This window comes from Heterocephalus glaber, unplaced genomic scaffold (assembly GCF_053883595.1).
Source record: "Heterocephalus glaber isolate CG9 unplaced genomic scaffold, H.glaber_assembly_v1.0 deba00001457, whole genome shotgun sequence".
Lineage (NCBI taxonomy): Eukaryota > Metazoa > Chordata > Mammalia > Rodentia > Bathyergidae > Heterocephalus > Heterocephalus glaber.
The window spans coordinates 7,680,328-7,699,828 of NW_028258305.1; the positions used below are offsets into that span (position 1 = coordinate 7,680,328).

Consider the following 19,501-nt stretch of genomic DNA (forward strand, 5'->3'; position numbering starts at 1 on the left):
CAGTTCACAAATTTAATTCATTCCACAATTCTGGGAAAGATGGCTGCATTTGCGTTCCTGTGGGGAAGATGGGGAAGAAGGTGTTTGTCACCTGATGTGGAGTGCATGAATAGAAGCAAAACTTTGCTGAATGCTTCTGTTCACCAACCAAATTGTTTGCAAACAGAAACATTCATGAACCGAGGCACTACTATAATTAAATGTGGAAAAATAGATACAAACTTATACTAATTTCCATACTGAGAATTTATGTTGCACTGTCATTACTTATTACTTTTATCTTTAGTTTTAGTCATTTACTTTATTTTATTTTATTTTAGGTGTGGAGGATTGAGCCAGGGCCTTGGGTCTGCTATGCATATGCTCTATCACTACTGAGCTACACCTTTAATTTTCCTAATTTTTTTTCATTAAGTTTATTGGTACATCTTAGGTATAAAATATAGTTATATTCATCATTGGTATCCTAATTTATTTTTGATATGTGCAGTATTAGAAAAGTTTTTTGTTTTGTTTTTTGTACCAGGGATTGAACTCGGGTCCTTGTGCTTGTGCAGCAGGCAGCAAAACCACTGAGCTAAATTCCCGGCCCTGTTTTTTGTTTTTGAGACAGGGTCTTACTATGCAGTTCACGCTGGCCTTGAACTACTATGCAGCCAGGTTGGCCCCAAACTCGTGGTGATCCTCCTGCCTCTATAAAAGCTTTTATACTGATTTTTGAACCTTGTATATTATCACAGATATAAATGATTATGGCATTGGTGAGTTATCTTAATTTTAGATATATATCCCCATTTTATATACACTGAAATTGTACATAATAATGTGCCTAAGGCAAGTCTTCAGAGTAATTCAGATTTTTTAAAGGGGTGTAAAGGGATTTATAAGGCACAAAAAAGTATACACTCTAAGAGAGTGGACCCCTAAGAGGCACAGTATAGTCTGGAGCTGGGAATATTTCTGATTTTGGTGGTACAAATCTGTGCAATTTGCAAACCTATAGAATGTTTGGGCTTGGTTCACAGAAGGAAAGTGATGGTACCCACAGATAGAAAGATAATGGCTCATTTTACAAATGAAAAGATGGCTCATTTTACAGGAGAAAGGCACAAGGGGTCTTTTTTTTTAAAGGTTAGTGATCTGAGATATTTTGCCTAAAACATCCTTTGAAATCTTTGTTTGTTTGAGATGGGATCTTGCTATGAGGGTCAGGCTGCCTCTAACTCTCAGTGATCCTCCTGCCTCAACCTCCTAAGTGCTGGAGCTACAATGGTGCACCATTATGCCTGGCTCAGAATCTGTTTTTCTTAAATTAGGTTTCTGACCTTTTTACCTTATCAACTAAGCTAATTTATAGACTTATAGTATCTTTTAAGGGATTTGGGGTGTGATAGGCCTGGAAGAAAAGAAGCATAAATAAGCCTAAGTAGTATAGATATGGATAACTTTGGGTAACTTTATATCCTAAAGTCTCAGTCTTTTTAAAAGTACAGTTGACTGGACCGGGGATTTAGCTCAGTGGTTCCGCCGCCTGCCTTGCAAGCACAAGGTCCCAAGTTCAATCCCTGGTACCAAAAAAAAAAAAGTACAGTTGATAGCCAGGGATGGAAGTGCTTGCTTGTAATCCCAGTACTCAGGAAGCTAAGTCAGGATTGCCACAAGTTCGAAGCCACCTTGGGCTACATAGTGAGTTCAAGGCCAGCCTGTACTACAAAGTGGGACCCTGTCTCAAAAAACAAACAAAAAGGACAATTGATAAATTATGATATTCCTTGTCTCCTTCCTACCTCATTTCTTCAGTACTACCTCATCCCCTCCCCAACTTTGATACCTTATTCTTTTTTTTTTTTTTTGGTACCAGGGATCAAACTTGGGACCTTGCGCTATGTTCTTATGTCTGCTTCAGGCCAGAGGGAAGAACTGACCCTACCTAGCCAGGGATTGAAAGTCTCATTCTGACTGATCTAAAGGAGACAAAAGAAGCTGGATTTTGCTGTTTGATAAATCTTCATCCTGTGATAATCAGTCATCTTGGGCTGGGGATTTAGCTCAGTGGTTCCACCATCTGCCTCGCAAGCGCAAGGTCCTGAGTTGGATCCCCTGTACCAAAAACAACAACAACAAAGTCATCTTGATGCCTTTTGCCTCCTTGAGCTGGCTCACCAAAGAAAATGTCACCTGACAGGGTCCAAGGAGGTACCCAAAGCAGATAGGGAACCATGACTCCCTGCACCCATGACACAGGTTGCAAGTTTGCTGGCTTCCATTAAAGAAAAATAATTTTCAGGACACATCAGTAAGAGGCATTAAGGAATTTATTAGGCAGAATTAAAATGCACACTCAAAGAAATAGAGTATGTTACCTCCAGAGAAAGTCACTCAGATTAAACTTTTTAATGCTATTAAACTTTTTTTTGGTACTGGGGATCAAACTTGAGTCCTTGCGCTTGCACAGCAGGTGGCAAAACCACTGAGCTAAATCTCCGGCCCTGTGCTAAACTTTTTACACACTATTGCAAATTCACTATGCATAATTTTATGAGTCACTTTTTAAAGCAAATTTTTATTGTAAAAAATTATCAAAGATGTCCCAGGGTAAGACATTTACTTTTCTAAAAACAATCATCACCCTTTAAAAAGGATGAACTAGGGGCTGGGGATTTAACTCAGTGGTTTTGCCACCTGCTGTGCAAGCGCAAGGACCCGAGTTCGATCCCCAGTACCAAAAAAAAAAAGGTTGAACTAATAGGCATGTATATAATAGCAGTGTTTCATGCTTGACAATTTATGCTTTAACTATTAAGGTGGTTTTTCTCAATTAGGGTAAATATTTATAATTGATTATAATTTCTTTTCTACAGTTTATGTTAAACTACTTATCACTGTCATTAGACTGTGTTATGGTTTGTGTCTAGATGTCCCCCCAAAGCCCCATGTGGTATAGTTGGGGCTTTGTTTCAGAGATGGCTAAATCTAGTGTGTGTGATACTGGGATCAAGGGTGTGTTATTACTGAATCAGCCCACTGATTCCTTTGGTGCCACTCTAATCCCAGTAGCCTAGATAGAATATAAAAAGGGACAGAAAGAAGCTGCTAAGGTCCTTTGCTTGCTTTGCTACCTTCTGCCCACCATGAACTGTTTCTCCTCTGCCATGCTACCCTGCCTTGGAGCTAGCCAACTATGGACTGGAACCTCTACAAACTGGAAGCCAAATAAACCTTTCCTCCCTTAACTTTGGGTGTTGGTTATTTTGTGTCAGCAAGAAGAAAAATAACTACAACAGATTGTAAACTCTTTGAGACTTGGCACCATTTTAAAAAATCATCTTTGTACAGTAGTACCTTGCAACTTAGTTTGCAAATAGAAGTGTTTGGCAAAATTTTGTTTTGTTTGTGAACTCTGTATCAGGTGACAAATAATTGTGGCCATCTTTCCCAAATGAACACGAATGTGGTCCTCTTTTCCAGAGTTGTGGAACAAATTAAGTTCATGAATGGAGGTACCACTGTATTCCCTTAATCATTACGATAGGATTGTGCATATGGTAAATTAAGGGTTTGAATGAGTGAATAGGTGAATATGATTTTAATTTTACTTGCAATTACTTCAAAATGAGCACATATGGATTTAAAAACATTTTCCTTCCTGCTGGGCACAGTGGTGCACACCTGTAATCCCAGGAAGCTGAGGCAGGAGTATTGCTGAGTTTGTGGCCAGCCTGAACTACATAGCAAGACCTTGTCTCAAAAAACCAGCCAACCAGGGCCAGGGATTTAGCTCAGTGGCACCACGCCTGCCTTGCAAGAGCAAGGTCCTGAGTTTGATTCCTGGTACCACAATACAAACAAACAAAAAATATTTCTTTTCCAATTTATTGAGAACCTGTGAAATACAATCTATAAATTGTTATATTTGAACTGCTTCCAAGGATTCTCTCCATACTCTGTCCCTTATAAGTGTCATGAGGGAGAATGGGTTTTGGTTTTAAGTACTTGGCTTCAGGACCAGTCTTCAGTTTTCTTATCCTTTAAAAATAAGGATACTGGCCTTAGCCTCCCAGAGTGTTGGGATTACAGGCCTGTAGCACCACATCCAGCTACTTAGCCACTTTGAAATTTGGCTTCTCCATTTTTTTGGTGGTCTTGGGGACTGAATTTGGGAGTGTTGAATGCCATTCTCTGTCTTTTTTTTTTAGTTTGAGACAAGGTCTTGCCAAGTTGCCAAGGCAAGGCTTGAATTTATGGTCCACTTGCCTCAGCTTCCCAGAGTAGCTGAGACTACAAGTGTGTCCCACCATGCCTGGCTCCACTTTTGTTTCCTTTGTGTAGTATGAGTTGTAAGATTTGACCTTGGATCTAGACTGAAGTAAGCATTATGTATCTTATATAAACTGGCTCAACTGTTTGAGAACAGTTTACTACTATCTTGAAGACTAGCCATGTTCTGGGGCTCTAAGGGTGGCAGGAGGAAATTTGTTTACTGCTGGTTGAAGGAACCATAGTCTGGGTTAATTTTAGTTCAAGTTCCCCAATGGGGAACTTGGCAGAGCTTGGAAGCAGAAGAAATAATTCATGGATTTGGACTGTTACCCACTGAGTCTGGAATCCTACCAGAGCCGGCTGCCTATTTTTGCTGATCCTGATACCTTAGTCAACTGGGACTTTGTGGAACAAGGGCGTATCTGTAGCCATGAAGTGCCGTCTTGCCCAATATGCCTCTGTCCACCTACTGCAGCCAAGATAACCCGTTGTGGACACACCTTCTGCTGGGCATGCATCCTGCATTATCTTTCACTAAGTGAGAAGACCTGGAGTAAATGTCCCATCTGTTACAGTTCTGTGCATAAGGTTCTCAAGTGTTGTTGTCACAGAATCATGCCAGTATGTTGTTGGTGATACCATTACAATGCAGCTGATGAAAAGGGAGAAAGGAGTATTGGCATCCTTGCCCAAGTCCAAGTGGATGAATGTAGACCATCCTATTCATCTAGGAGATGAACAGCACAGCCAGTACTCCAAGCTTCTGCTGGCCTCTAAGGAGTAGGTGCTGCATCAGGTTGTTCTGGAAGAGAAAGTAGCCCTGGAGTGGCAACTGGCAGAGGAGAAGCATACTCCCGAGTTGTGCTTTGTTGAGGCAGCTATCCAGTAGCTCAAGACTCGGGAAGAGGCTCTGTCAAGATTGGCTGAAAGCAGAGGGGAGGTCCCTGGTGTCATTACTGCTCTGGAACAGCTAGTGCTGATGGCTCCCTTGGTGAAAAAGTCTGCTTTTCAACCCAGGAAGGGTGTGCTAGAATATTCGTCTGCCGGAGAAGTTTGTTCTTTGGACTCTCCTCGCCTAGCCCTCTTGCTCTCCCTCTGTTAGAAGAGGAGGAAGCAGTGTCTGAACCAGAGCCTGAGGGTTTGTCAGAGACCTGTGATGACTCGGAGTTAGCTGATGACAGTCTTGGGGAGGGGACCATTTGTATTGAGTCCAGCGAGCAGGAACCTGTCACTAAGCCTGACTTCACACACCTGAGCAGCTCACCTTGTTACTACTTTTACCAAGGAGATGATGGGCAGCACATGTTCCTGCACCCTATCAATGTGTGTTGCCTTGTGTGAGAGTATGGCAGCCTGGAGCGGAGCACGGAGATCTCAGTGACTGTGGTGGAAATCGCCGGGTACCCCATATCTGAGGATGTTCGACAGCATCATAAATATCTCTCTCACTTGCTACTCACCTGTGAGATCAACATCTGTGAACTGGCTCTGCAGCCTCCTGTGGTCTCTAAGGAAACCCTAGAGATGTTCCCAGATGATATTGAGAAGAGGAAGCGTCAGTGCCAGAAGAAGGCTTGGGGGGAATGTCACCGAGAATGTAGGATTGAGATGGAGGAGAACAAGAAACAGGGCAAGTATCTGGAGCCCACATTCCCCTGGAGAATCTATAGAAGTTTCCTGCCTTCAACTCATATACCTGCTCTTCTGATTCTGCTTTGGGTCCTACCAGCACTGAGAGTCATGGACCCCTTTCCCTTTCTCCTCTTAGCAGAAGTCCAGGTTCTCATGCAGACTTTCTGCTGACCCCTCTGTCATCCCCTGCCAGTCAGGGCAGTCCCTCATTCTGCATTGGAAGTCTGGAAGAAGACTCTCCCTTCCCTTCCTTTGCCCAGTTGCTGCAGGATGGAAAAAGCAAAAGCAGATGTGTGGCCCAAAACTGCTCCAAAGAAAGATGAGAATAGCTTAGTTCCTCCTGCTCCTGTGGGCAGTGATAACTCTGACTGTGTTCCTGTACCCAGTTTCCAGAATTCTTTCAGCCAAGCTATTGAAGCAGCCTTTGTGAAACTGGACACACCATCTACTTCAGATCCCCTCTCTGAAGAAAAAGGAGGAAAGAAAAGGAAAAAAAAGAAACAGAAGCTCCTGTTCAGCACCTTAGTCATCCATACCAAGTGACACTACTGGTCCAGGCTACCTTCTCATCTGGTTTTCTTTTTTCCATGCTTTTGTTTTGCTGCTGTAATTTTTTTTTTTTTTTTTTTTTTTTTTGGTACTGGGGATTGAACTTGGGTCCTTGCTCTTGCGCAGCAGGCGGCAAAACCACTGAGCTAAATCCCCGGCCCACAGCTGTAATTTTTAAGTATTTGAGTTTGGACAGATTAGCTTGGACGGGGGGAGGGGGTTTCCACATGTGAGGGTGAACCAAGCAAATTTTAAATACAGTATATTTTCCAGCTTCCTGTCTTTACACCAAAATAAAGTATTGGCACTCAAAAAAAAAAAATAAGGACACTACCTATCTTTGGTAGTTGTTGGGAAGGTTGGATGAAATCATATTTGGAAAAACTCTTTGCAAAATATGATATGATAATGTCAGAAGGCAGAGCATTCCCAAGAAACCTTTTGAGGTGGGGTTGGGAGGCATGGTGGAGGCAATAGGACCCATACTGAGCTATATCCCCAGCCTCTTCTTTTTTTTTTTTCTTTTTTTTGAGACAGGGTCTCACTATGTGGTTCACGCTGGCCTTGAACTCACTATATAGCCCAGGCTGGCCTCAAACTTTCAGCGATCCTCCTGCCTCAGCCTCCCGAGTGCTGGGATTACAAGTGTGTTCCCCACCCCCTGGCTCTTTTTTCTGATTATAATGAAAAAATAATCATTGGGTCACAGGCATAATCTTGAAATAAAATGATAATTTTCTAAGGAAAGGAGGTGTGACTATTGTTTGGCTAGCAATTATTTGCTTCATTAGTTTTAACTGTATTTTGCTGGAGGTTCCACCATGCCCAACTAAAAACTCTCTATTTCCCAACTTTCCTTGCAGTGAGGTTGCCTTATTTATACCATCTTGGCTAGAGAGAAGTGAGGTTTTCAGGAAAACCTTCGAGAAGGCCAACTTGGCTCTTTGGCCTTTGCCTTTTCTCCTTCCCTCCTGCTTCCTTCTTGGAACTCAAATGTGATAATGAGAGCCAGAGTAACAATACTGCATTTAGTCATGAGGAAGAGAAGGAAAATCAGAAATTTTGGCCCTCATAACTTTGAGTAACAAAATTTAGCAACTGCCGACCTCTAGATTCTGTTACCTTGCTTAGTTCTCAGTCACTTTGATTTTTATTAAATGCAACAACACAATTCCTAACTCAAGAGATATGCCCAATTTATCATTAAATTCACGGTTGGAAATATCATTTACAAATTTCCACAAGCTGTGTGATCATGGTAAACATGTACAGCAAGGTCAGTCATTTACTTTGAAGAATGCTCACTTTTTCCAAGAAGAAAAACATTTCCATTTATCTGTGAGAAAAGCAAAACAGGACATTAGCAATGGAGGCTTTCTCAAATAATCTTTGTTTATCCTAAATTATTCCTAAAAGCACAGTATATTTTGTTATAAAAACAAGCTATCTTGAGAGCTGGGGCTTTAACTCAGTGGTGCCACAGCCTGCCTGGCAAGCGCAAGGTCCCGAGTTCGATCCCCGGTACCAAAAACAAAAACAAAAACAGGCTATCTTGTCACAGTATAATAATCCTTAGAGAGTGAGTAAACTACAGTATCCATTTGCCAACTCTAAAAGTTAATGTTCCTGAAAACCATGGCAAGAAAGATGTGTGGCTGAAAAAACTAAAACATTTCATGGGAACATAGAGACAGAGGGACCAAAAACGGGCAGGTAGAAACCTAACAAGCTCAGAGCTATTTTGTTTTGCAGTGCTGGGGGTTGAAACCAGGGTGTTGTGCATGCTACCACTGAACTACTGCCCCAATCCTTTTTAAAATTTCCTATTTCAAGACAGGGTCTTGCTGAGTTATGTAAGCTAGCCTCAAACTTGTGATCCTCTTGCTTCAGCGTCTTGAGTAGCTGGGTTTGCAGGCATGTGCCACCATATCTGGCTAAAAACCATACAAAATCTGTATATCTTTTAAAAATGCTTACTAATATGAAATAGTCCATTAAATATCAATGAATATATATGTATATATATTCATATTCATTGGCCCTCATAACTTTGAGTCACAAAATTTAGCAACTGCCAACCTCTAGATTCTGTTGCCTTGCTTAATTCTCAGTCATTTTGATTTTTATTAAATGCAACAGAACTATATATATAATTGTATATGTATATATGAACATCATAGAATTTTCTTTGTGTATAAAGTAGAGTGCAAATCTGGCCAAATGATGAATAATTGGCTAAAATTTGGAATACCTTGCCCATCAAGAATTTTTCATGACTTTTCTTTCTCCCATAGTTTAAGATTTTGTAAATGTGTTTTACTCTCAGGGTAGTAGAGAGGAATTGTATTCTGCCTCACCTTTTTTTCCTACAAGGAGGCTCTGAACTAGTACTTTCTACTACTGCCCTGTTTCATTCTTCCTCTCTCTAAACCCTCCAGTTTCTAACCTCAGCCCCAGTGGGTGAGCTGGACTAACTCAGAAGGGCACTCAGGCCCACCATTGCTTCTGGAGCCATTGGGAAAATACAATTTTTAAGGAAAGGAGAATAAGTAGAGAGTTTAAAAGCAAATAAATGCAAAGAGAAGCTTATCTTATTCATAAATAAGAACCTCTATTTTGTTTGTATAACTGCAGTTTTAAGCTGCAGTATTTCATGTAATATTTCTGGAATATCACATCCAACCTGTGAGGCAGGTAAAGTATCCTTTCCACACTGCTGAGGAGGTTGGGCAATGTCATGCTGCTCATGATGACAAAATCCTTACTGGTTCAGTTGCCTTATCCTGCACCCCTGAGAGCAATTCAATTTCTCCGTTGACCCAGAAACAAAACCGTAAATAGCTTGTTTAAACTGTCACAATGTGAAAGTTAATTTATATATAATCTTTAGTAGAAGTACTCTGGATTGAAAAGAATTCCAGGGATGGGGTGTGTGTTAGTTACTTTTCTTATGTTGCTCAGACAAAATGCCTGACACCAAAAGGGAGAAGGTTTATTTAGCTCACAGTTTATAGAGGTTCAGTCCATCATCAGCTGGCTCCAAGGCAGGGTGGCAGAGAGGCCACAGTTCATGGCCCTGGAAGACAGCAAAAGGCAACAAAAGAGGCAATAGTTCATGGTGGTGGAAAACCACAAAAACAAGAGAGCTTTACAGTGTCTTTCTGCTCCTTTTATCTTATTCAGACTACCAGGATTAGGGCGGTGCCAAACCATCACTCACGTGTAGTGGTTTAGTAATCACATGCCCTTAATCCTAGCATCACACACTATAGATTCACCCACTTATGACTGAATGAGGTTTTGGGGGACATCTAGACCCAAATCATGACAGGGTGTGTGTAGCTCAGTGATACAGTATTTGTCTGGCATGCTAGAGGCCCTGAGTTTGATTCCCAGCCCCACACAAAAAGAAAAAAGAATTCTGAAAGTTTATATCCTTCAAAAAGTAAACACTCAGACCAGAGGTTTAGTTCAGTGGTGCCAGCACCTGCCTCACAAGAGCAAGGTCCAGAGTTTGATCCCTGGTTCCACAAAAAAAAGAAGAAAAAAAGTAAACACTCTCTAGTTTGTTTTAAATAATATGCAGCAACAAGCCACCTGACAGTGTACTGTTTGACACTCTCAATTTATTTGGTTTCTGTGAGGTCCAAGGATATGTGTCGTATTCCAGAAAATAATATATAAATGTCTCAGTATCACAATATAGCAGTTTAACCACTCTATAAACTACGTAGAAATGCTTTCTCTTTTACTCTTGATTTTGAACAACTTTAAATTTATACAAAAACTGAAGGAGAATATTCATATACCCTTAACCTAGATTCACCAGTCACCATTTTGCCAAATTTACACTTTATTTTATACACACACACACACACACACACACACACACTAAGTAGTAGACATGTCATTTTATCCCTAAATATTTCAGTAGTTATCTCCTAAGAACTAGGACCTTCTATAGAACCACAGTGCCATGCCATTAAAATCCCTAAAAATCATATATATATATATTTGCATTTGTATATATATTTATATATATATTCTCCCCCATGGCCTCAAGCATGGTGTGTGCTCTACCACTGAGCTACACCCCCAGCCAAGAAATCTAATATTGATGCAATAATATATAACATACAGTTCATATCAAATTTACCCAGTTGTACCAATACTGCTACCAGCAACAAACCTAATGAGTAAAGTTCAAGTAAAGCAGTTGTTTTCCTTTTTAATCCTTAAAATAAACCCCACCAAACATGTATAGTAACTTTTGTATTCAAAACATTAAAATCTAGAAAACACCTCAGATGTAATGTGTAACTAAGACAGATATTACAGTGCAAGAGATGTAGCCCAGGGGCAAAGAATTGCCTACCATGTGTGAGACTCTAAGTTTGACCTTATAAAAAAGTCATCAGGAGAAATTAATGGAAACTTTTGTTTTCTATACTGATGATTGAATATAGGATCTGTCACTGAGCTACATCCTCAGCTCTTTTTTTTTTTTTTTGATATGGAGTCTCACTAAGTTGCTAAGTTGCCCAGGCTGGCCTCAAACTTGAAAACCTCCCACTTCATCCTTCCAAAGGTATTACAGGCATTCACCACCATGCCTTGGTTAAAAAACTTCTTATTTTAAAGAATCCTGTGGTGTGTGGTGATGTATGCCTATAATCCCAACTACTTGGGAGGTTGAGATAGGAGGACTGACTGCAAGTTTGCAGCCAGCTGGGGCAACTTAGCCAGACTGTATCTTATCTCAAAATAAAAAAATTAAAAGGCCTGAGAATGTAGCTTAGTTGTAGAACATTTGCCTAGTATGCATGAGGCCATGAGTTCAATCCAAGTACTGCAAAAAAAAAAAAAAAAGACATATATGAAATATATACTAAATTAATATATTCTATAATATATTATATCTCTATTGTGATCTACAGGTCTAGATTTATATCCTAGGAATGGAACCACAGATTTCATGCATACCTACTACCATCTGCATTAGTCTCAGAAGTGTCACCTTTTTGTGGCAACTTGTCCTTCCCTAGAGCTCTTAGACTTTGGACCTCTGACTTCCTCATCTCCAGCCACCTCTTCTCTTCCACCTCAGCTGAACAACAGCTGAGTGATTCCAAAATCACTCATTTGAAATCCACTTTTGCCTGCAGCTGCTAATGACTCCAAACTTGATGCTATACTTTTCTGTTTACAATGTCCCAAATATTATTAAACTTTAGATTACACACTTTACTTGTTCCTTTTTTTTGTCCTTGTAGCTTTAAACTTGTTTTGCTCCTTAACTATCATCTTTGAGTTTCAAGAGGCGCTTTCCTCCTTTCATGATATTTTCTCTTCCACTGAGTATTTCCCTAGTTTTCTTCCTTCCTTGCCAGTAGCTTCTGCTCTTTGCCCTCTAAGTGTTCCTTAGGGCTCCATCCCTGTGCTTTTTTTGTCTGTGCAGGTGATGCCGTCCTTTCCTGAAGCATCTACGGTTGGAAATTCTCAGTTGCATCTTTCAATCTCAGATGATCCCTCTGAACTTTACCTTTTAAGGACAACTACACCTCATATGCAACCTGCCCAAAACCAGTTTTCAGTTTTATTGCTTCCTCATTAAGTGGCACTGTCGTCTTCCTATTTCCTCAAGACAGATACCTGGAAGTTGTCATTCCTGGTTCCAGCTTCCTCCTATGTCCAAGTCATACTATAAATCCCTCCAGAAGTATCACACCCTCCCTCTAGGGCAAATCATGGCACCTGTCACCTGGATCCATGGGATTCAGCCTTTTATGATTGTGTGCCCTACAAGAAAAAGAAATTTGATCATGCACCTCCAGTGTATTTTTATATATATTTAATATATATATTATATTTTATAAATATCTCAGTAATATTCATTTATATCATTTTATCTAATGTTTATATTTTTGTATAATGTTTATGATCTATGTCTGCTATTGTACTAATACGTATACTATAAAACATTTGCAAAAAGTTTTACAAAAATATTATAATAACATTATCTTAAAAGTAATTTTAGAAATATAATAAGTATATAAATAAAAGCATTTGCTCCATGAGAGGAAAGATTGTGGATGCTTCTTTGTTTTTGAAATTGTTAGTATACCACTTTGTGATGAAGCAAAGTGAAGGATTAGTTCCAGACCGAGTGTGTGTCTTGGTGCTGGGCTTGAATATTGTCATGCTGAGGAGGAAACCCTCTGAGCCTCAACCATCAGGATCCAATACTCATATATGGTGAGGTTACTAATTATAGCAAATGTAAATCTTTTAAAAAAAATTTTTATCATGTATCTATGATACAAATTTTTTTTTCTTTTAACAAAGTTCACATCATACACCTTATGGGAAATAATTAAAATGTTATATATATATAAAGTCCAATAAACAAAATTATCTTTTCAGATCTTATATCTTCTCCTTAAAATCTCCAGATATTCTTGTGATGTTTCTAAAGTTAGATCTTGGCTCGATTTATGGGCAGACCTTGTGGGAGAAACTTTAAAGGATCCAGATTCAAGTTCAGCAGTAGCTTCTCTTCTCTAGTTATACTTTTTTCCAAGTCTTGCTACATCTTGATCAGGTAGCTCTCCAAACTGTTGTTTGAAGGCTGTGGGTTTAATGGAGGAACCAGAAAGTTTCTTCTCTGAGAAGAAAACTTCTCTGGAACCCCAAACTATGATTAAGATTTCCAACACAAAGACATTCTAGGACAGGTCTTGTACTAACAGTGCTCAGTAAAGATCTGTTTTGTTGCTGCTCCATCAGAAGTTTGGTATTGGCCTCTTGTAGCCTCCCATTAACCCTGTAAAGATTGTTTAGTACACTGGACAATGTCTTTCTTCTATTGAATTCTTCTAGATAGCATTGCCTATTGCTTATAGTTTTCCTACAATATTTTATTGCACTCTTCTTGAGCTTCCATTTTAGAGACCTCTGATTCCAGGTCTGTAATTCGGAGTTCCATCTGACTTCTCATGGAAGTATTATTAGCCTCTCTTAATTGCTGTAAATTTTCTTAAGATGCTGCTTGTGTCTGTAAAAATAGATTGACTTTTAATTTTTGTAGTAAATCCTGCCTGAGTCTTTCTTCAGTCTCCTGCTTATACTGTTCTACTTGGCCATGTTCTACCACATTCTTCTCTATGTTACTTCTCAGGTTAACTACTACTTTTTCCAAATTCTTTTCATTCTTCTCTAGTGTTTCACATTTCTTTTGTATATTTTTCATAGATAATAACTCCTGCTGGAGAAAATCATTATTTTTAACCTGATGTAGATATCTGGACGATGCAGTTTCCAGTTTTGCTAAAAGATTATTAACCTTGTGTATTAGCATGTTTTTTGGAATATCCAATTCATTGGATTTTAAATCTCCATGAAAATGGAAGTCTCCATTTTCCTGCTCATTTAACTTTGTTTTTGTCATTTTTAAAAGTTTCTTAAATCCAGTTAGCTCTTTTTGTAATTCACCATTTTTCTTCTTTTCTTCATCCAAAGTATATTTCAGATATTCTGTTAACTCAGTAAGTTTCTTTAATTGTTCTTTATCACCTTCAGAAATTTGTAGAGGTTTCAGTTCATAGTTGACTCCAAGGCAGGGGGCATGGCAGAGGGACATTGCAGAGAAGAAGACAAGCAGCAGCAATAAGCAACAAGTCAGCAAATGTAAATCTTTAATAGTGTTATTGATGATTTTGAAATTTTGGCTTATACCACAGTTAAGCTTGATTAGATCACTATTGTTTTTGCTGTCTAATGTGCTTGTACAAGTACAAAAGAGCACACTTGCATTTTCTTATTCCCTTGAGCTTGTGTTAGTATTAATCTCTGTCTGAGGTTTCTTTACTGAATGTTCTTTTCAAGCCATGTATTCATTTTGTGAGAAATGGTTTGAGAAAGCTGCTAACAGGCTCTGTAAAGCTGCCTGATAGGGCATGCACTTCGGGGGCCAAGTTCCGCATGAATGAAAATGTAGTGTGGCATTGGAATTGTCCACAGATGGAACTTCATGAGCAGCCAGTGATGATCCACAGATTAAATTTTGGTAAAACTTTATTTCTTTTTAATAAAATTAGTAGAAAATTCCTAGATAAATGGGTTACCGTAAAGCAATGGTGAGAGCGCAGGAGTAGAGACCAGGTCGGAGGAGAGCCAGGAGTCTGTTATTGAAGGTTTATCAGGATAGAATTGACAAGAATGGTGTCTATTTAAGTCCTGAGGAGGAGGCTTCCACCCAACATACCACCACTCCCAGTGCAGAGGAGGAGGTTTCTGAGCTGCCTTACCACCACTCCTAGCACAGAGGAGGTGAGCTGCACAGGCGCCAGTAGCAAGCCCCTCCCTGAAATGAGAAGACACGTAAATAAGTCTCAATACCAGACTTCCAGATCACCTACAGCAACCTCAAAGGGAAATGAGATGGAACACTCTGATACTCAACCACCTGGACTCCCTGAACTGGCAACAAAAGAGGACCTGGAAAAAATGAAATCAGAAATAATTTCTCAGATAACAGCAGAGATTGTGCTCATAGTGCAAGACATGTTTAATAAATCTAGAGGAGAGCTGAGGAACATGATGGAATCCCAACATAGGAAACAAATGGATCCATAAAACAGATGCAAATAGATTTCCAGGGGATTAAAAACTCCATTGAAAGCTTACACAGCAGAATGAGCCAATGTGAGGACAGAATTTCAGATATAGAAGATAAGACTGCAATTAGTGACCAGGAAAAGAAAAATTGCTTTAAAATTGTAAGGGACCATGAGAAATCAATCCAGCAGCTACTAGACAATGCAAAGAAGAATAACATAAGACTGATCAGAGTCATTGAAGAAACAGGAGAGAGTACAGATGACATTAAAAAAAACTCTTCACAGAAGTAATGGCAGAAAACTTCCCAAGCAGGGAAAAAGAGCTTGACATACAGATAAGTGAGGCATATAGGACCACAACTAGCCTCGATCAAAAAAAATCTGCACATAGGCATATAATTGTTAAGATTCCAGAAACCCAACAGAAGAACAAAGCTCTACAAGCAGTTAGAGAAAAGAAGCAACTCACATACAAAGGAAAGCCCATCAGAATCACAGCAGAATTCTCAACACAAACCCTCAAGGCAAGAGGAGCTTGGAGTGATGTATTTCAAGCCCTAAAGGAAAACAGCCTCCAACCCAGATTGATGTACCCTGCAAAACTATCTTTCAAAATTGATGGAGAAATAAGATACTTTCATGACAAAGAGCACCTTAGGAACTTCATGAATACCAAACCAGCACTGAAGAAAATTTTAGATAATATCCTAGGATCAGACAACAAGAATCACAACCCCAGGAAGCCCAGCAGAATGAATCCATCAGGCACGACGAGAAATGCAAAGGGGGAGAATCCAACAAAAACAAAAAGTCATGACAATGATGAGTCAACACATATCAGTTATAACCATCAATGTTAATGGTCTCAATTCACCAATCAAAAAAAATAGACTGGCAGAATGGGTCAAGAACCAAGATCCAACAATATGCTGCATATAAGAAACATACTTAATCCAAAAAGAAACTCGTAGACTGAAAGTTAAAGGGTGGAAAAACAATACTCCATGGGACAGGAACCCGTAAAAAAGCAGGAGTAGCTATCCTCTTGGCAGATCAAGTGGTCTTCAAACCAACACTGATTAAGAGAGACAAAGAAGGACACTACATCCTTGTAAAGGGAACAATCCAAGAGAAAGAGATGACAATCATAAATATATATGCACCAAATGGTAGTGTGCCCAACTATATAAAACAAATACTAATGGACATGAAAAGTCATATATACACTAATAGAATTGTAGTGGGAGACCTCAATACCCCACTGTCACAAATAGATAGATCAACTAGACAAAAAGTGAGTAATGAAATACTAGAACTCAATCAAACTCTTGAACAAATGAACTTAACAGATGTTTACAGAGTGTTCCACCCCACAAAATCAGAATACACATTCTTCTCAGCTGCACATGGGTCATTCTCCAAAATAGATCACATACTCGCTCGTAGAACATGTTTAAGTAAGTGCAAAGGAATTGAAGTTATCCCGCATATATTATCAGACCATAGTGTGATGAAATTGGAGATCCATAGCAAAAAAAACTCAAAAATTTCATAAACATGTGGAAATTGAACAACACACTTCTGAATAACCAATGGGTCACAGAGGACATTAAAGAAGAAATCAGACAGTTCCTTCAATTAAATGACAATGGCAATACAACATATCAGAATCTATGGGACACAATGAAAGCAGTCTTACGAGGGAAATTCATAGCAGTGAATACGCATATTAGGAAAACAGAACGAGCCCAATTAAACAACCTGATGCTGAACCTCAAGCTTCTAGAAAAAGAAGAGCAGAACAAACCCAAAGCTCCTACAAGGAGGAAATTATTAAGATCAGACCAGAAATCAATGCAATGGAGACTAAGAGAATGATACAAAAAAATCAATGAAGCCAAGAGTTGGTTCTTCAAAAGAATAAACAAAATTGACAAACCCTTAGCCAACCTTATCAGAAAAAGGAAAGAAAAGGCCCAAATCCATGCAATTAGGAATGAAAAGGGTGAAATTACAATGGACCCAATAGGAATCCAGAGGATCATCAATATCTATTTCAAAAATATATATGCCAGTAAGATAGAAAACATAGAAGAAATGGACAGATTCCTAGATATGTATGAATTACCAAAGTTAAATGAAGAAGATGTAAAAATTCTAAACAACCCAATATCAATCAATGAAATTGAAAATGTAATTAAAAACTTACCAACTAAGAAAAGTTTGAATCCTGATGGCTTCACTGCTGAATTCTACAAAACATTTAGAGAGGAACTAATGTGACTACTGCTCAAACCCTTCAATGAAATTGAAAGGGAAGAAATACTTCCAAACTCATTCCTGGAAGCAAGCATCACCTTGATCCCCAAAGAAGAGAAAGACCCAATCGAAAAAGAGAACTATAGGCCAATCTCACTAATGAACATAGATGCAAAAATCCTTAATAAGATACTGGCAAATAGAATGCAGAAGATCATCAAAAAGATCATACACCTTGAGCAAGCCAAGTGGGATTCATCCCAGGGATGCAGGGATGGTTCAACATAAGTAAATCAATAAATGTAATACACTAGATCAATAGAGCCAGGACAAAAACTACATGATCATCTCAATAGATGCAGAAAAAGCATTTGACATAATCCAACATGCATTTATGATAAAAACCCTACAAAAAATTGGAATAGATGGTCTCTACCTCAATCTGATAAAATCCATCTATGAAAAACCAACAGCCAATATCATACTAAATGGTCAAAAACTGAAATCCTTTACACTAAAATCAGGAACAAGACAAGGATGTCCACTATCACCACTCCTGTTCAATATAGTTTTGGAAACATTAGCCACAGGAATTAGACAAAGATATAAAAGGAATAAAGATAGAAATGAAGAAGTCAAACTGTCATTATTTGCAGATGACATGATACTCTATATAGAAGACCCCAAGAACTCCACCAAAAGTCTTCTGGACTTAATAACCAAATTCAGTAAAGTAGCTGGATACAAGGTCAACACACAAAAATCAATAGCTTTCCTCTACACGAACAACAGACTCACTGAGAGAGAAATAAGGCAAATAATTCCTTTCACAATAGCATCCAAAAAAATGAAATACCTAGGAATCAACCTAACAAAAGAAATCAAAGACCTCTTCTCTGAAAACTATAGCACTCTGAACAGAGAGATTGAAGACAATATCAGAAAATGGAAAGACATCCATTGCTCCTGGGTAGGAAGAATCAACATAGTGAAAATGGCCATACTTCCAAAACTGCTATATAGTTTCAATGCAATCCCAATTGAAATCCCAGCAGCATACTTCTTGGACCTTGAGAAAACAATCCAAAAATTCATTTGGAACAAGAAGAGACCCAGAATAGCAAAAGCAATTCTAGGTAACAGAGACATGGCAGGGGGTATCACAATCCCCAACTTGAAACTATACTACAAAGCTACTGTGATAAAAACAGCATGGTACTGGCAAAGAAACAGACCCGAGGACCAGTGGAACAGATTAGAAGATGCAGAAACAATGCCAGACACACTCAGCCACCTCATCTTTGACAAAGGACCCAAACACCCTCACTGGAGGAAAGACAGTCTCTTTAATAAATGGGGCTGGAAAAATTGGGTTTCAACTTGCCAAAGATTAAAACTAGACCTATATCTCTCACCATACACTAAACTAAAATCGAAATGGATTAAAGATCTAAATATTAAAACAGAAATGCTGAACCGGCTGGAACAGAGGTTAGGTATAACTCTTGAAGACATCGGTATAGGAAAAGATTTTATGAACCAAACCTCAGTTGCCTATGAACTAGTGCAAACAATCAAGAAGTGGGATCTCTTCTTATTAAAAAGCTTTTGCACAGCAAGAGAAACCACCAACAGAATGAAGCGACAATCCACAATGTGGGAAAATATTTTCACCTGCTGTTCCTCAGACAAAGGTCTACTATTTAGAAGATATAAATAACTTAAAAAAATCAGACCTCCCAAATTTAAAGACCCAATCTGAAAATGGGCATCTGAAATGAACAGACATTTCTCAGAAAAAGAAGTAGAAATAGCAAATAAACATATGAAAAAATGTTCAACATCACTGGTGATTGGAGAGATGCAAGTGAAAACAGGGCTGAGATTCCACCTCACCCCAGAAAGAATGGCTGCTATCAAGAAATCAAACAATAACAAATGCTGGTGGGGCTGTGGGGAAAGAGGAACCCTGTTCCACTGCTGGTAGGAGTGTAGACTGGTGCAACCACTATGGAAATCAGTATGGAGATACCTCAAAGAACTAGGACTGGAAGTCCCATTTTACCCAGCTATTCCCCTGCTGGGTATGTTCCCCAAAGAGTTAAAAGAATCATACCACAGTGATATATGTGCACCTATGTTCACAGCAGCACAATTTGTAATAGCTAAAACTTGGAAGCAGC

At 39.0% G+C, this 19,501-nt stretch overlaps 1 pseudogene; it reads left to right on the forward strand.

Annotated features, from left to right (window-relative positions):
* Positions 1–67: 67 nt before the first annotated feature.
* On the forward strand, positions 68–12,320 carry LOC101723934 (E3 ubiquitin-protein ligase RNF10 pseudogene; annotated as a pseudogene).
* The last annotated feature ends 7,181 nt before the right edge of the window (positions 12,321–19,501 follow it).